This window comes from Mus musculus, chromosome 6 (assembly GCF_000001635.26).
Source record: "Mus musculus strain C57BL/6J chromosome 6, GRCm38.p6 C57BL/6J".
Taxonomy (NCBI): domain Eukaryota; kingdom Metazoa; phylum Chordata; class Mammalia; order Rodentia; family Muridae; genus Mus; species Mus musculus.
The window spans coordinates 86,787,425-86,799,853 of NC_000072.6; the positions used below are offsets into that span (position 1 = coordinate 86,787,425).

The 12,429-nt window shown below is 48.1% G+C and overlaps 1 protein-coding gene across 5 annotated transcripts in view; it reads right to left on the reverse strand.

Annotated features, from left to right (window-relative positions):
• Anxa4 (annexin A4) overlaps window positions 1-6,210 on the reverse strand; it is a 56,795-nt gene extending 50,585 nt beyond the window's left edge. Inside the window, exon 1 of one of the 5 annotated variants that reach the window (XM_030255115.1) lies at window positions 6,085-6,161. The gene's annotated coding sequence lies outside the window, so the exon portion shown is untranslated. Of the gene's footprint in view, window positions 1-3,469; window positions 3,536-6,084 lie in introns of those variants that run through there. The other 4 variants (NM_013471.2, XM_006505397.2, XM_006505398.3 and 1 more) reach the window with 4 other exon arrangements.
• Window positions 6,211-12,429: the final 6,219 nt, after the last annotated feature.

Sequence of the window (12,429 nt, forward strand, 5' to 3'; positions counted from 1 at the left end):
CAAGGCCCTGGGTTCGATGCCCACCACTGCTGCCAATAAAACCAGATGTGGTAGCAATGGCTGTAACCCGAGACTAGGGAAGTAAGCCCAGGAAGATCAGCAGTCAAGATCATCCTTGGCTATACAGTTTAGGGCCAACCTGGGCTACGGAAGACCCTGTCTCAAAAAAAAAAAAAAATCCAAGTCTGAGTGGAAGAGTCACTGAAAAAATAAAAAATCTTCAAATACATACACTAAAATTTCCTCTTGGCCCAGGAGATAGCAGCTTGTTGGGCAGCAAGTTACAAGCAGCCTCCATGTCACTGGACACAGTGAACTAGGCACTTGTAGGATTTATTTATTTTAAGTAATCCAATTACCTATTTGTGTCAACACACATCTATAGGCCTTAGAACAACACAACATTCTGAAAGGGTGACGGAAGGTGACTCGAATAGGATCAACAAATCCTCTGAGGCCAACAGTTCCTGCTCAGATTTCCCCCCACTCCACGTGGCCAGAACCAATTTTCTGTAGTCAGCTTTTGGTTTTGTTTTTGTTTTATTTTAAATCCTTTTGAGTTAGCCAAGAAATAGATACTTTAGTTTTTAAAACCCATGTAGCCAGCAGTGATGGCGCACGTCTTTAAGCCCAGCACTTGGGAGGCAGAGGCAGGCAGATTTCTGAGTTCGAGGCCAGCCTGGTCTACAAAGTGAGGTCCAGGACAGCCAGGGCTAAAACAAACAAACAAACAAACAAACACCATGTAATCCCAAAGGGTTTACTGAACTGTGTTCTTTCCTCTAGTTTGAGGCCAACTGAACTTTTTTTTTTCACAGATAGGAAGTTTCCTAGGTACTCACGCACACACACACACACACACACACACACACACACACACACACACACACAGAGCAGATCTAAATAAAACTCCTAGAACTGAATTGCTAGAATGCCTTCCAATAAAATTTGACACATGCTACCACATTTCTGAGCAATCCTTCACGTGGTCCTCAGTGCTCTCCAGACATCCTTGCCTGGGCTCGGAAGGGTGTTTGGAAACCTCTTGAAACTGTGGAGAATGGTGAGTATGTGTTCATGTTTCTCAAGAAGGAGCTGATGGCTTCAGTCACTCTGGGTGGTGGTGGGGGGGGGGGGCGGGTACCTCTATGAAGGATGACAATCACAGAGCCAGTGGGACCCATGGGTTAGTCACATTCTTACTGGGGGGTTGGGGAGAGGATCCCCTATGAAGAATGAGAACTACTGAATCAACGGGTCCTTGCAAGCATTCAGAAGGAGCGCCTGCAGACAGCAACCCTGAACATGTGATAGCTCCTTTGCTCCCTGAGAGGTAGATGTTGGGCCCCAGTTCCTGGAAAGGCCCTGTTCCCTTCTCTATGGGAGAGAGCTCAGGCACAAGTGAATCAGGAGATTGAGGCCCTAGGTTAGTCTCTGATAATAATGCCACCTGGTCCCTCTCCAGGGGAAGGGTCCCCTCACACAGGACACATCCTTGAGGGCCAGAAAGTGTCTGCTCTCTGGAATCTCACTGTTCAGCTCTGTGTGGCATCTAGGCCTGAGGGTTATGGGAGGAGTGGATGGAAACTCACAGGATTTCTACACAGTCACCTGCATTCTGGCCTTTAGTCACCGTTTATGCCTGGGCCTATGGTGGTGGTGATAACATTCACAGATGTTTTATGACAAGCCCAGGAGGCAGTGAGACAAATTACTGACCTCGAGCAATGGAAACTTTTCAGCTTAGAAAATGCTCTTCGTGGTCCCACAGCAAAATCAAAGCTCAGTTCAAACACAATCAGACACCAAGATATTATACATCCCACCAGCCCACAGTGGGCCTCAGCAGCCCACGGCTTCCACGGCAGTTAACAGAGTGTATTAATCCATCTCAGCTTCAATCACGTTAAACAACAAAATTCCTTGAGCTGAAGCACTGAGCCCTGTAAGACTACACTGAGGCACTAGGGTGACAGCGTAGCTGGTATAGAGGTGTCCTGCAAGCACCGGGATAGTCTGATCCCCAGAAACTGAGTTTTAAAACAGGGAGATGTGGTAGGTGTGTTTATGATCTCACTGTTGGGGAGGCAGAGACAGATCCCCGAGGCTCACTGGCTGGTCAGCCTGGCTTATGTGGTGGCTCTAGGTCAGGATGGCACCTGAGGAACATACAGACTCACGCAGAGAGAGGGAGAGAGAGGGGGATAGAGATAGAGACAGAGACAGAGAGAACTAAGTTTGGGCAGAGAAACGTCTGTTGTTAATCTGATCGAAAAGCAGATGTGACTGCTATAGCAGAGATTTGTCCTTCAGAATGGGGAGGCTTAGAAAGTTCCCCTTCACATGGAACATTAGCCTTCACATCACCTAGAACATGTAGTGTATGTTCTACACTACACACAACGTGTAGCAAGCAGAACATGACAGATCAGAGTCGATGGAAGATCACGTTTTCACACGTCATTCAGCTTAGCAAGTGTGTTCGTTTGTGAGTTTGTAAGGTCTGCTTCCTCACAGTGAAGTCCTGGTAAAACCTTTAAACATGCAGGTCCTGGGATCCCAGTTCATCACACTGGATCAGAATCCGGGACAGTGACCTGCAGAGCATGATGGTGCACACCTGCAGTTAAGTAAAACCAGGACACAGAGGCTGGGACAGAAGGATGTCAAACTCCAAGTTAGCCTGGGTTACACGGTAAGAACCGCTCAAAAAAAAAAAAAAAAAAAAAAAGAATGGTGCAAGAGCCAGGTGTGGTGGCACATGCCTTGAACCACAACACTAAGGAGGCAGAGGCTGCCAGATCTCTATGAGTTCTAGGTCAACCTGGTCTGCATAGTGAGTTCCAGGAGAGTCAGGGCTGTTGTCTTAGAAACAGGCAAACAAGAATGGGGCAAGGATCTAAGTAGTATTTAGACTTTCTAGGGGAGCTTGATGAACCCTGACGTTTGAGGAAGTATTAGGAATCTTTTATAGCTTTATCAGTACAGTTCTACAGAGCCTCTGCCCAGGCCTTTTCTGCAGTGAGAACTCTCAGCAGCTCTAACACCCTCCCTATGCGTCCCAAAAGCCACTTTCTCAAGTTCAATGAGCAAATACCCGTTATCATAAGGAGTTACTCATTCCCAAGCCCACATGCCAAGCCCTTCAGGAATTTAAGAGCCATTGATTCCTACCCCCACACGCACACACTACAGCTTCCCTTTTCTGATCAAAAAAGCTTCAGGTTTCTGTTGAGGCAGGGGATGCTGGGGATTGAACCACTGGTCTTGTGATCTTAGGCAAGCAATCTACCAGCAGAGTTACATTCTCATCCCGGCTCTACCTCGGTCAACTCTATTTCACATGGCACGTTGCCACGGAGAACGTTGAAGCAAAAAGAAAAACACAGATCAAGACTCTGTTAAGAAGCCAGGAATCCACAGCTCACTGTGAACCAAGTCCAGAGTCTCAGTTGGACTTGAGCCTCACCTCACTTTGGAGGGCCGGGACTTGAAGCCTTGCATCTTCAACTGGACCAGGTTATGAGCCCATTCCAGGCTGAGGAGAATTAGAATAATGTGATTAAGCTGATCACTACTCAAAGACACTCTGAGGAGACCATCTCAGTGCCTGTTAAACTCCCTCCATACTGCAAGAGAACAAACCACCAAGGTTTGGAGAAAATGGCAGCCCCAAACCCAAGCAACACCTCTTTGAAAAAAAAAGCTTAAAAGGTATGTAATTTTGGTGGCTAGAGACGTAGCTCAGTTGGGAGAGTTACCTAGCCTGCACAAGGCCCTGGGTTGGATCCTCTGCACTCCATAAGCTTAGGCATGGTTCCTTACATCTATAATCTATAATAATCTATAATCTATAATCCCAGCATTCAGGAGCAGAGACAATAGGATCAGAAGTTCGAGTACATCCTTGGCTATACAGGAAGTTTGAGGCCAGCCTGGGCTACCTTAGACCCTATCTCAAATTCGAAGATAAAATAAAGAATACACTTTTAAGGGCTCTCCTCCCAATTTTCCCTACAATTTAAATGTAAAACATGGTTTTAGTTGAGTAATTGGGTGAAACTGACACTTAAAGAAAAATCTGCTTACTCACTCTGTAGCTTCCCCCATTCCCTGACACATGACCCATCTCCAGTGCAGACCCCTCACCTTGCTCTCTCTTGGAGAGGATCAGGGTAGCCTACAACTATGCAAGCAAGATCAGGAAAAGAAAGGATTGGCTGGTCACAGACAAAGCAATGTGCCCTGGGATGTAGGGCTGTAGGACCAAGAGGCTTGCCCTGTGGGCACTGATGGCTGAGGGAGGACCAAGAGGCTCACCCTGTGGGTACTGATGGCTGGCAGGCACAGCTTGACCTGTTAATCTCCAGACTGCTTTCAGAGAAAAAGAAGATCCCTGACCAAAGCAGGGACTCCAGCTAGGAGGAAATCATCACCCTTTCCCTAATAGCTCTGTGTCTCTAGGACCACTGGGTGAGTGTACATGTGTGTGTGTGTGTGTGTGTGTGTGTGTGCCCTGAAATCAACAGAAAGCTGAGTTGACTGGCTTTGGCAAAATGGCCATCACTGAAGTTAGTGGCTCTCAAGTGGCTGTGGTAATCTCAATCTAGTTTTCAACCTCTCCTGCACACTCTTTACAAAAGCATTAAATTAATTAATTGTGTGTGTGTGTGTGTGTGTGTGTGTGTGTTCTCCAAGCCCACAATGGGGTGTCAGACACCCTGGATCTGGAGCTTCAGGCAGTTGGGAGCCATCTGGAGTGGGTACTGGGAGCATCGAGTGTTCTTGAACCAAGACCTCCAGCCCCTACCTACTACTCTTGTGTTGGTTTTGGTTTTTTGTTGGCTGGGTCTTTCTTTTTTTGAAGGCCAGATCTCGAATAGTCCAGACTACCCTCCAATATTACCCTGAACTACCGATTGTCCTGAAGTATGAGATTCTATTCCTTTTAAATCTAAAACGGGAAGCTTCCAAAAGGGTGTTGCTTGGGTTGGGACTGTCATTTTCTCCAAACTGTCCTCAAAGGCAAACGTACACCTGATTTATTTGGAGCCAAGGATAAAACCCAAGGCTTCTGGTGTGCTGGGGGCACGCTATCAACTGAATATATGCCTGGTCCTCTCTTCTTGTTCTTCTCTCCTCCGTTCTCTAGGGACTCACGGCCATAAATGGAGTTGCTTCCCACCTAAGGAAACAGTGAGTCTGGGAATGATGGGCAGAGGGATAGGTAACAACCGGCCATCCTATCCATCCTTCCACCATCCACTAAAGTGCCCAGTTTTAATGAAAGGCGCAGTTGCTTAAGGCCCAGAGTGCTCCTCCAGTAAATGGAGGCTTTCATACCCTTGAGGTGCACATTGAGCCAGCAAAGTGTTAAACCGCCAATTGTCTTAGGCGCCAAAGTCTCCAACTGGTCAAAGCACCGAGGACTAAGTTAAAATGTAGACACAGGCAGACACAGAATAAAAACTAAGAATAAGATGATTCCTGGGCGCCAGGCACTGTGTGGAGACCGTTCGCTACAAGAGAGGCGAGGAGCGCCCTAAGAAGACGAGAAAGCAAACTTACTTGCAAAAAGAAAAGGCAACACAAGTAGTGCTGGAGTGAGCTTCAGAGAATGTTAACTCAGTGGCTTATCCTCAGTGCGGAGTCCCGGGGGGGCTTTGACTCAGCAAAGGACTGCAGGAGTGCTGTGCACCGTGCGGCACTGCCTGCTCCTCCCCACGTTTCCCAGGTGGCTGCTCCGGTCCGGGACCTCACGCTTCCAGGGCGCGGAGCCAAGTGGCCCAAAGAACCCGCCTCTGGTCACAGCACCCGGTCCCTGAGCCCAAGATCCCCAGCCACAGTCTAGGACAACCGGCAGGAGCCCAAGATTCCCAGGTCCAAGCCTAGGACAGCGGGCGAGCCCAGGATCCCGAGGTTAAGTTCAGGTTTCCAGGCCCCAGCTGCGACCCAGCCTAGGATTCCCCAAATGAAGTCTAGATCTCCAGGTCCGAGCCTAGGACACCTGCCCGGAGCCTAGGACCCACACCCAGACCCCAGAGCCCGCGGCGGAGGTCCGGACCACTGCCCTAAGCCCCTTACCTCTGGTGCGGAGAAAGGCTCTAGACTACGGCGAATGCCACACCCTCGTCCCGGCCGATAGGACCCGCCCAGTCTCGGGGTGGAGACTGAGCCCAAGTTCCTGGTTGTCCCTTTGCCCACAGGAAAGTCCCTCCCCGGAGAAGCGCAGCTAGAGCACGAGAATCGCCCCCAGCACCAGGAGGGGCCTGAGGCAGATCACGCACTCGGCCTTTAACCCCACTGAGGACAGCGAGCCCACTCAGGACCCTGACCCTGCACAACCAGACTCCCAGGGTCTCAGCCTCGCGTCCTGCTGGGGTCGCACAACGTACTTGGGGCCTCGGCGCTCCAGTCTAGAGTGTAACTTGAAAAATCAGAACGTGACATCTGAGGACACAGTCCATGTCCTCCTTTCACATTATAACATACGTTCCAGAAAATTCTCAGCAGTTGCACGCCTCCCTTAAAGAAGACAGATGCAATCCTCAAAGTCAGGGGAAGGGTTCTCGGAGACAGGTACAGGTCACCGTTGGGACCGGGGTTAGAAGCAACTCTGGGTTTCCCACTAAACTTCCAACTGAAGCATTTCTTGGTTGCTAGCCAGCCTGGTTCTGGCTCCTTGCTGGACACGGAGGCACATGCCTCTTGCTACAAGGATAATGAATGCTTGAAGAACAGAGGCAGGTGCAGGCAACAGAGGCTCCACAGGCAACCTCCAATTTCATTTAACAAAGAATGGGTCGCTTTGGGCAGTGTTTGCTCTCTAGCCAACCAAAACCTAGGTGGTCATTATTTTAAATTGTATCAGCAACTGTAGCTAGAGGAGGTGGCTTATTGTGTGGTCAGGAGGAGGAAGGCTGAGGGGGTCAGGAGGAGGAAGGCTGATCTAGACTTGGGCCTGTTTTTTCATGTTCCAAAGTCTATATGTTTCTAAGCTTCCACAAGGGAAGACAAAATTAATCATGGTAATAGGAAGGACAAAATGAAGATTCAAGACTATTGTATCCTTTTAAAAGTAATTACATGCAGGGGAGGTGGGGTGGGGGGTGGATAAAGGTTAGTGTCTAGGAACTGTAGTTAGCCCACAGCTAAGCTGATCTTTATAGCAAGTGCAACCAGGCCACAGGCCTCTGATGTCACTTCTCCCAAAGTCTGCCCTAGCCCAGGTAGGGAAGCCACAGACAGAGGCTTTTACTATTACATATAAATACGTGTGCATTTTACTTATTTTATGTGTACAGATTTTTGTCTGTCTGTATGTCTACACACCAGCATAGGATCCCTTGGCTGCTGGGAATTGAAGACCTGTCTTCGGGGAAGACTCAGTGCTAGTCCCCACCTGAGTCTTTTATGGGAAACAAAGGCCAGGACTCCATCTGACCCAGGCTCATCTGGGATCTGAGGTCTGGGATCAGGGAAGGGCTGACCTCCAGTAGGAGTCTTGACTCTTTCTGAGCTCTGACAGGTGACATGCGACTTCTTCCAACAGATGGCAGGCTCTCCTGGGAATGCCCAGGAGTGCACTAACAGGGCATCTGCATCTTGTCTTACTTCTGGGGACCTGATCTAACCCAGAGCGACAAAACAATGAATAGAGCTGTTCAACTTAAGGACTCAGACTTCACACTAAAGATATCAAAATTAGGCACCACCAGGCACACACATGATGTACCTGCACACTTGCAGACAAAGTACTTGTATACATAAAGTAAAACAATAATTTTTTTATAAATATGAGAAGAGCGCCAGGCAGTGGTGGCGCACGCCTTTGATCCCAGCCCTTGGGAGGCAGAGGCAGGCAGATTTCTGAGTTCAAGGTCAGCCTGGTCTACAGAGTGAGTTCCAGGACAGCCAGGGCTACACAGAAAAGCCCTGTCTCGAAGAATATATATATATAAATGAATGAAAAGAGCACAGACTGCTCTTCTAGAGGATCCCAGGTTCAATTCCCAGCACCCACATGGTGGTTCACAACCATCTTTAACTCCAGTTCCAAGAGATCTAACAATCTCCTCTGGTCTCCATGGGCATCAGGCATGCAAGTGGTGCACAGGCATGCATGCATACAGACAAAAACACCCATACACATTTTTAAATACCAAAATAAATACACATATCTGTTAGATTTCAAGCCCAGAACAAATGGCCAAGTTACTTAACAGACGCTGGCTGCCATGTTCTCACTGCATCCTGCCTGTCCCGACCTGTGTCAGGCACCCTCCTGGATGGCATACCTTAGGAGAGTCAGATCAGCAGCAGGCTTGATTGGGAGGAGTTCCTTAGGGGAGGGAACTCATCTATGTCACGCCCAGGTTTCAGTAGCAGATGAATGAAAAAAATAAAAGAAAAAGGAAAAGAAAAAATAATAAGGAAAGAACATGACAGCTCCTAGGTATGGTGGAGGAGTAAGTTTATTATAGGTATGGTATGTGGGAGAGCATAGCCAGTGTCAGAGTGGACAGGACCCTGAGCCATGTGGAGAGAGGGGGAGAAGTAAGAGAGGAGAACTAGGTGCAGCGTCCAGGTTGCCCAGAAGAGAGCAGAGTAATCAAAAGGTTGGATTATACAGGAAAAGGCACCCAACCCCTGGGCTGGAGAATTCAGAGTAGAGGATAGGGTGTGCCTGCCAGGAAGACCTTCTAACAGGCAGGGTTTGAGGGGTGCAGGGAGGACCTGGCCCCCCAGTTTACTTTAATGTGTTAGGTAGGCACCTCAGCTGTGTGCCCCAGGGTTTGAGACCTAACAGTATTTACTTCAGATTTTCCTGAAGTTGAATGAAAGCAAGAGTAGACTTTTTTTTCCCACAACAAAACTGGGCTTGGTGGTACACACCTGTAATCCCAGCACTTGGGAGGTAGAACAGAAGGATCAGGAATTCAGGATCATCCTCGGGTACATCGCAAGTTCAAGGCCAGCCTGGGATACATGAACCCCTGTCTCAAAGAAACAATAAAAAAAAAACCAAAAACCTATCAATAGTCCCAGGGATGTAGCTTGGTGGTGAAGCACGTGCTAAGCATACACAAGACCCTAGATCCACTCCCTAGACGACATAAACAAGCATCTCTCAAGACTAACTCCTCTCTGGCAACTGGGAAGCAGAAAGCCAGGTGATAACTGTCTTAATCAGCCTGAGAAAGGAGAGCCCAGTGCCAAGAGAAAGCCGAGAAGCATCGTGAAATGTGACCTCATTTCTGAGCTCTGAAGGACTCGGTCGCTTTACCAGATGCCTCTGAAAGCGGATATCCAGGGAAGACTGAAGTCAGGCTCTCCATCGGAAATCTGTTCAGGTGGCAGCTGGTGCTCTGTCCCCTCTGCTCAGCTGTCACCTCTCCTCTTTCACCCAGGTAGAAGGCTGGAAGATTGGAAGGGCCTTCTCCAGAAGGATGCCAGATTCAGTCAAGGTACTTTGGCGGTCAAAGGCAGCCTGACACTTTTACTTAAAACGGCGACCACTTTATTTCTGTCTTGTTAACATTCATGATGTTGTGGGTCCGCATTTGGACAGTGCTGGGCTAGGCATGCCCAATGCTTCCTGCCACTGTGCCATCAACAGAGGCTGATTGCAAGAGCAGGCTAGCTATGTTCGCCAACCTGGAGGATTCCTTCATGTGTTGAGCAACGTGGCAGGCACTATGACAAGAGAGTGGAGGACTGCGCTCAGTGGTGCCATCCACCAGAGAACCTGCATATTCCATAGCCACCTAAAGTCAGATATCCTGTGCGGAAGTTCAGGGTTACCAGAAAGAACGCTGTAGAAGACCCAGTAACTTACTGTCTAGGCTTCAAGATCAAACATGTCTGTTGCAGTCTGTACAACTGTAGTCACTAAGACCCACTGGGATCTAGGGATCCACTGCTAATTGTATCTGCATGATGGTGAGCATATCTGAGGGATGCACGGCCACCTTTAATCTAGGGTAGGAGACTTACCCAGGCCTAGGGTTACTCTATTGACATCAAGGTGGTAAATATTGAACTGTTCCTGTTCGGCACCTAGAACATTGGTGCTGGGATTATAATCATAGAGTTGGGAGATTGGAGTCTCTCTCTGGAGCATCTAAGAGCAAAACCATAAAGAGAAACTGGAAGCAATACTAAGGTTAATAAAGGCGGCTGTCAAGCCTCACCCACTCACAAGGGCAGGTGTTAGCTTTTCCTCTAAGCACCGCCCAACAGTTACCTAGCAACAGCCAGGTAAGAGCCTGGCTTCAGTATAAAAAGACTGTTGCTCACCGCCCCCCACCCCCATCTTTTTCTGTTTCCTCTCTTTCTCTGCCTCTAGCAGGTAGCTGCAGATCTCACTTGTGGGATTGCTGGACAAAATTCAGGACACTTAGTTACACTGGAACTTCATCTGGAGGTGGTGGTGCCTGACAAATCCCAGCACTTGTGAAGCAGAGGAATCAGAAGTTCAAAGCCAACCTGGGCTACTTAAGAAACTCAAGCAAGCCTGAGCTACATGAAACTCTATTTCAAAAAAAGAGAGAGATAGAGTAGACATCCTTTAAGAAGATAGTCAGGGAACTAAACTTGATCTTTACTTTTTTAAAGGATAAGTAAGATCTTTTAAGTTAAAAATATAAAAACAAAAGAAAGACTGAGCCAGTGAGATGATTCACCTGCCATCAAGCCCGGTGACCTGAATTTGATTCTTGGGACCAGCATGATAGAAATGACTCTGGCAAGTTGTCCTCTGATGATCTTCCTCCTCCTCGTCTCCTCCTCCTCTTCTCCTCCTCCTTCTCCTTCTTCTTTCCTTCTCCTCCTCCTCCTCCACCTCCTCCTCCTTCTTTTTTCTTTTTTGAGACAGGGTTTCTCTGTATAGCCCTGGCTGTCCTAGAACTCACTCTGTAGACCAGACTGGCCTTGAACTCAGAAATCCACCTGCCTCTGCCTCCCTAGTGCTGGGATTAAAGGGACGTGCCACCACTGCCCGGCGTCCTCTGATCTTATTCGTACACACTATGGTGGTGTGAGCATACATAGAGGCACACATAAATAAATAAATAAATAAATAAATAAGTGTGAATCAAGTTTAAAGGAGAAGCTCACTGTGAGAGGTGAGAAGGGAGCGTTAGGAAGTACAGAGCCCACCTAAGTCCCTGGAGAGGCTGAGGCAGAGGATCTCTGTGAGCTCCAGAGGAGCCTGGTCTACAGAGCAAGTTCCAGGACAGCCAGAGCTGCACAGAGGAACACTGTCTTGAGAAACAGCAGCAACAACAACAACAACCCACCACAACAACACGCAGCCATCCCCCTCATATACTCAGGCGATTGCTCCCAGAACTGAGGTCAACACTAAAACTCTCGCCCATCTTTGTTGTTTGCTCTGCTTGGTTTTGTTGTTGCTACTGCTGCTGTTGTTTTGTTGAAACAGAGTCTTACTATGTGGCCTAAACTATCTCACAATAGGGATCCCCCTGCTTCATCCTCCCCAGTGCTGATACAGACGTGCACAACCACACCCTGCTCTCTCATCTATTGGGACCCATCTCTAGATTACTTAGACTGCAGAGAACAGTGTAAATAGTTACTATTCTGTGTCATTTGGGAAACAGTAAGAAGGCAAATATGTCTTAAATATTCAGTACAGATCCAACTGTGTAATTTCTGTAAGTTGTAGATGCATGCTTGAACCCACAGATGCAAGGGGCCACCTGCAGAGACAGAACATACAGAAGCTAGGTGTGGCTGTGAGGCAGAAAAGCTTAGGGCTAGCTTAGCAACCTGGACCTCCACTTAGCTTGGGCTACGCACAGACCCCTCTCCTAACAATGCAAGTAGCAATTTAGGGGACGGACACACACGAACACATCAGGCTGCAGGTTTCATCCACTTCAAATTCCTCCTAGCAACCTTTAACAACTCTCTTTCATGGTCAGTTTATTGGGGATGCATATGGGTAACGGATATAAGGGGCTGATCTAGCCTGAACTAATTTGTGTGTGCTCACTGCACACTGTCCTCTGAGGGAGCTTTTAGAGGAAAAATCTACTTACCCTTTTATGCCTATGAACGACTGAGTGTGCATATGATTAAAATTAGATGCGTCATACAGAAGCTACCATTTCTGTAAGACTTACATGTTTCAGCCACTGGGCACAAACACTGTCCATATATAGTACCAGCCAGTCAGTCCTCATCAGCTTGAGTGAGGTACTTGTGTGTCAATAAACATCACTATAGATGTTTGTACTGAGGTGGTTGTGCAGGCTGAGAAGTGCCCCCCCCCCGTAAGCTCATGTATCTGAACATTTGGATTCCAGTTCATCGTGCTCTTTGAGGAGATTGCACAGCCTTGATGGGTCATGAGAGACCCACACAGCTCTCCTCCTCACCCCACCTCTTCCCAAACTATGAAGA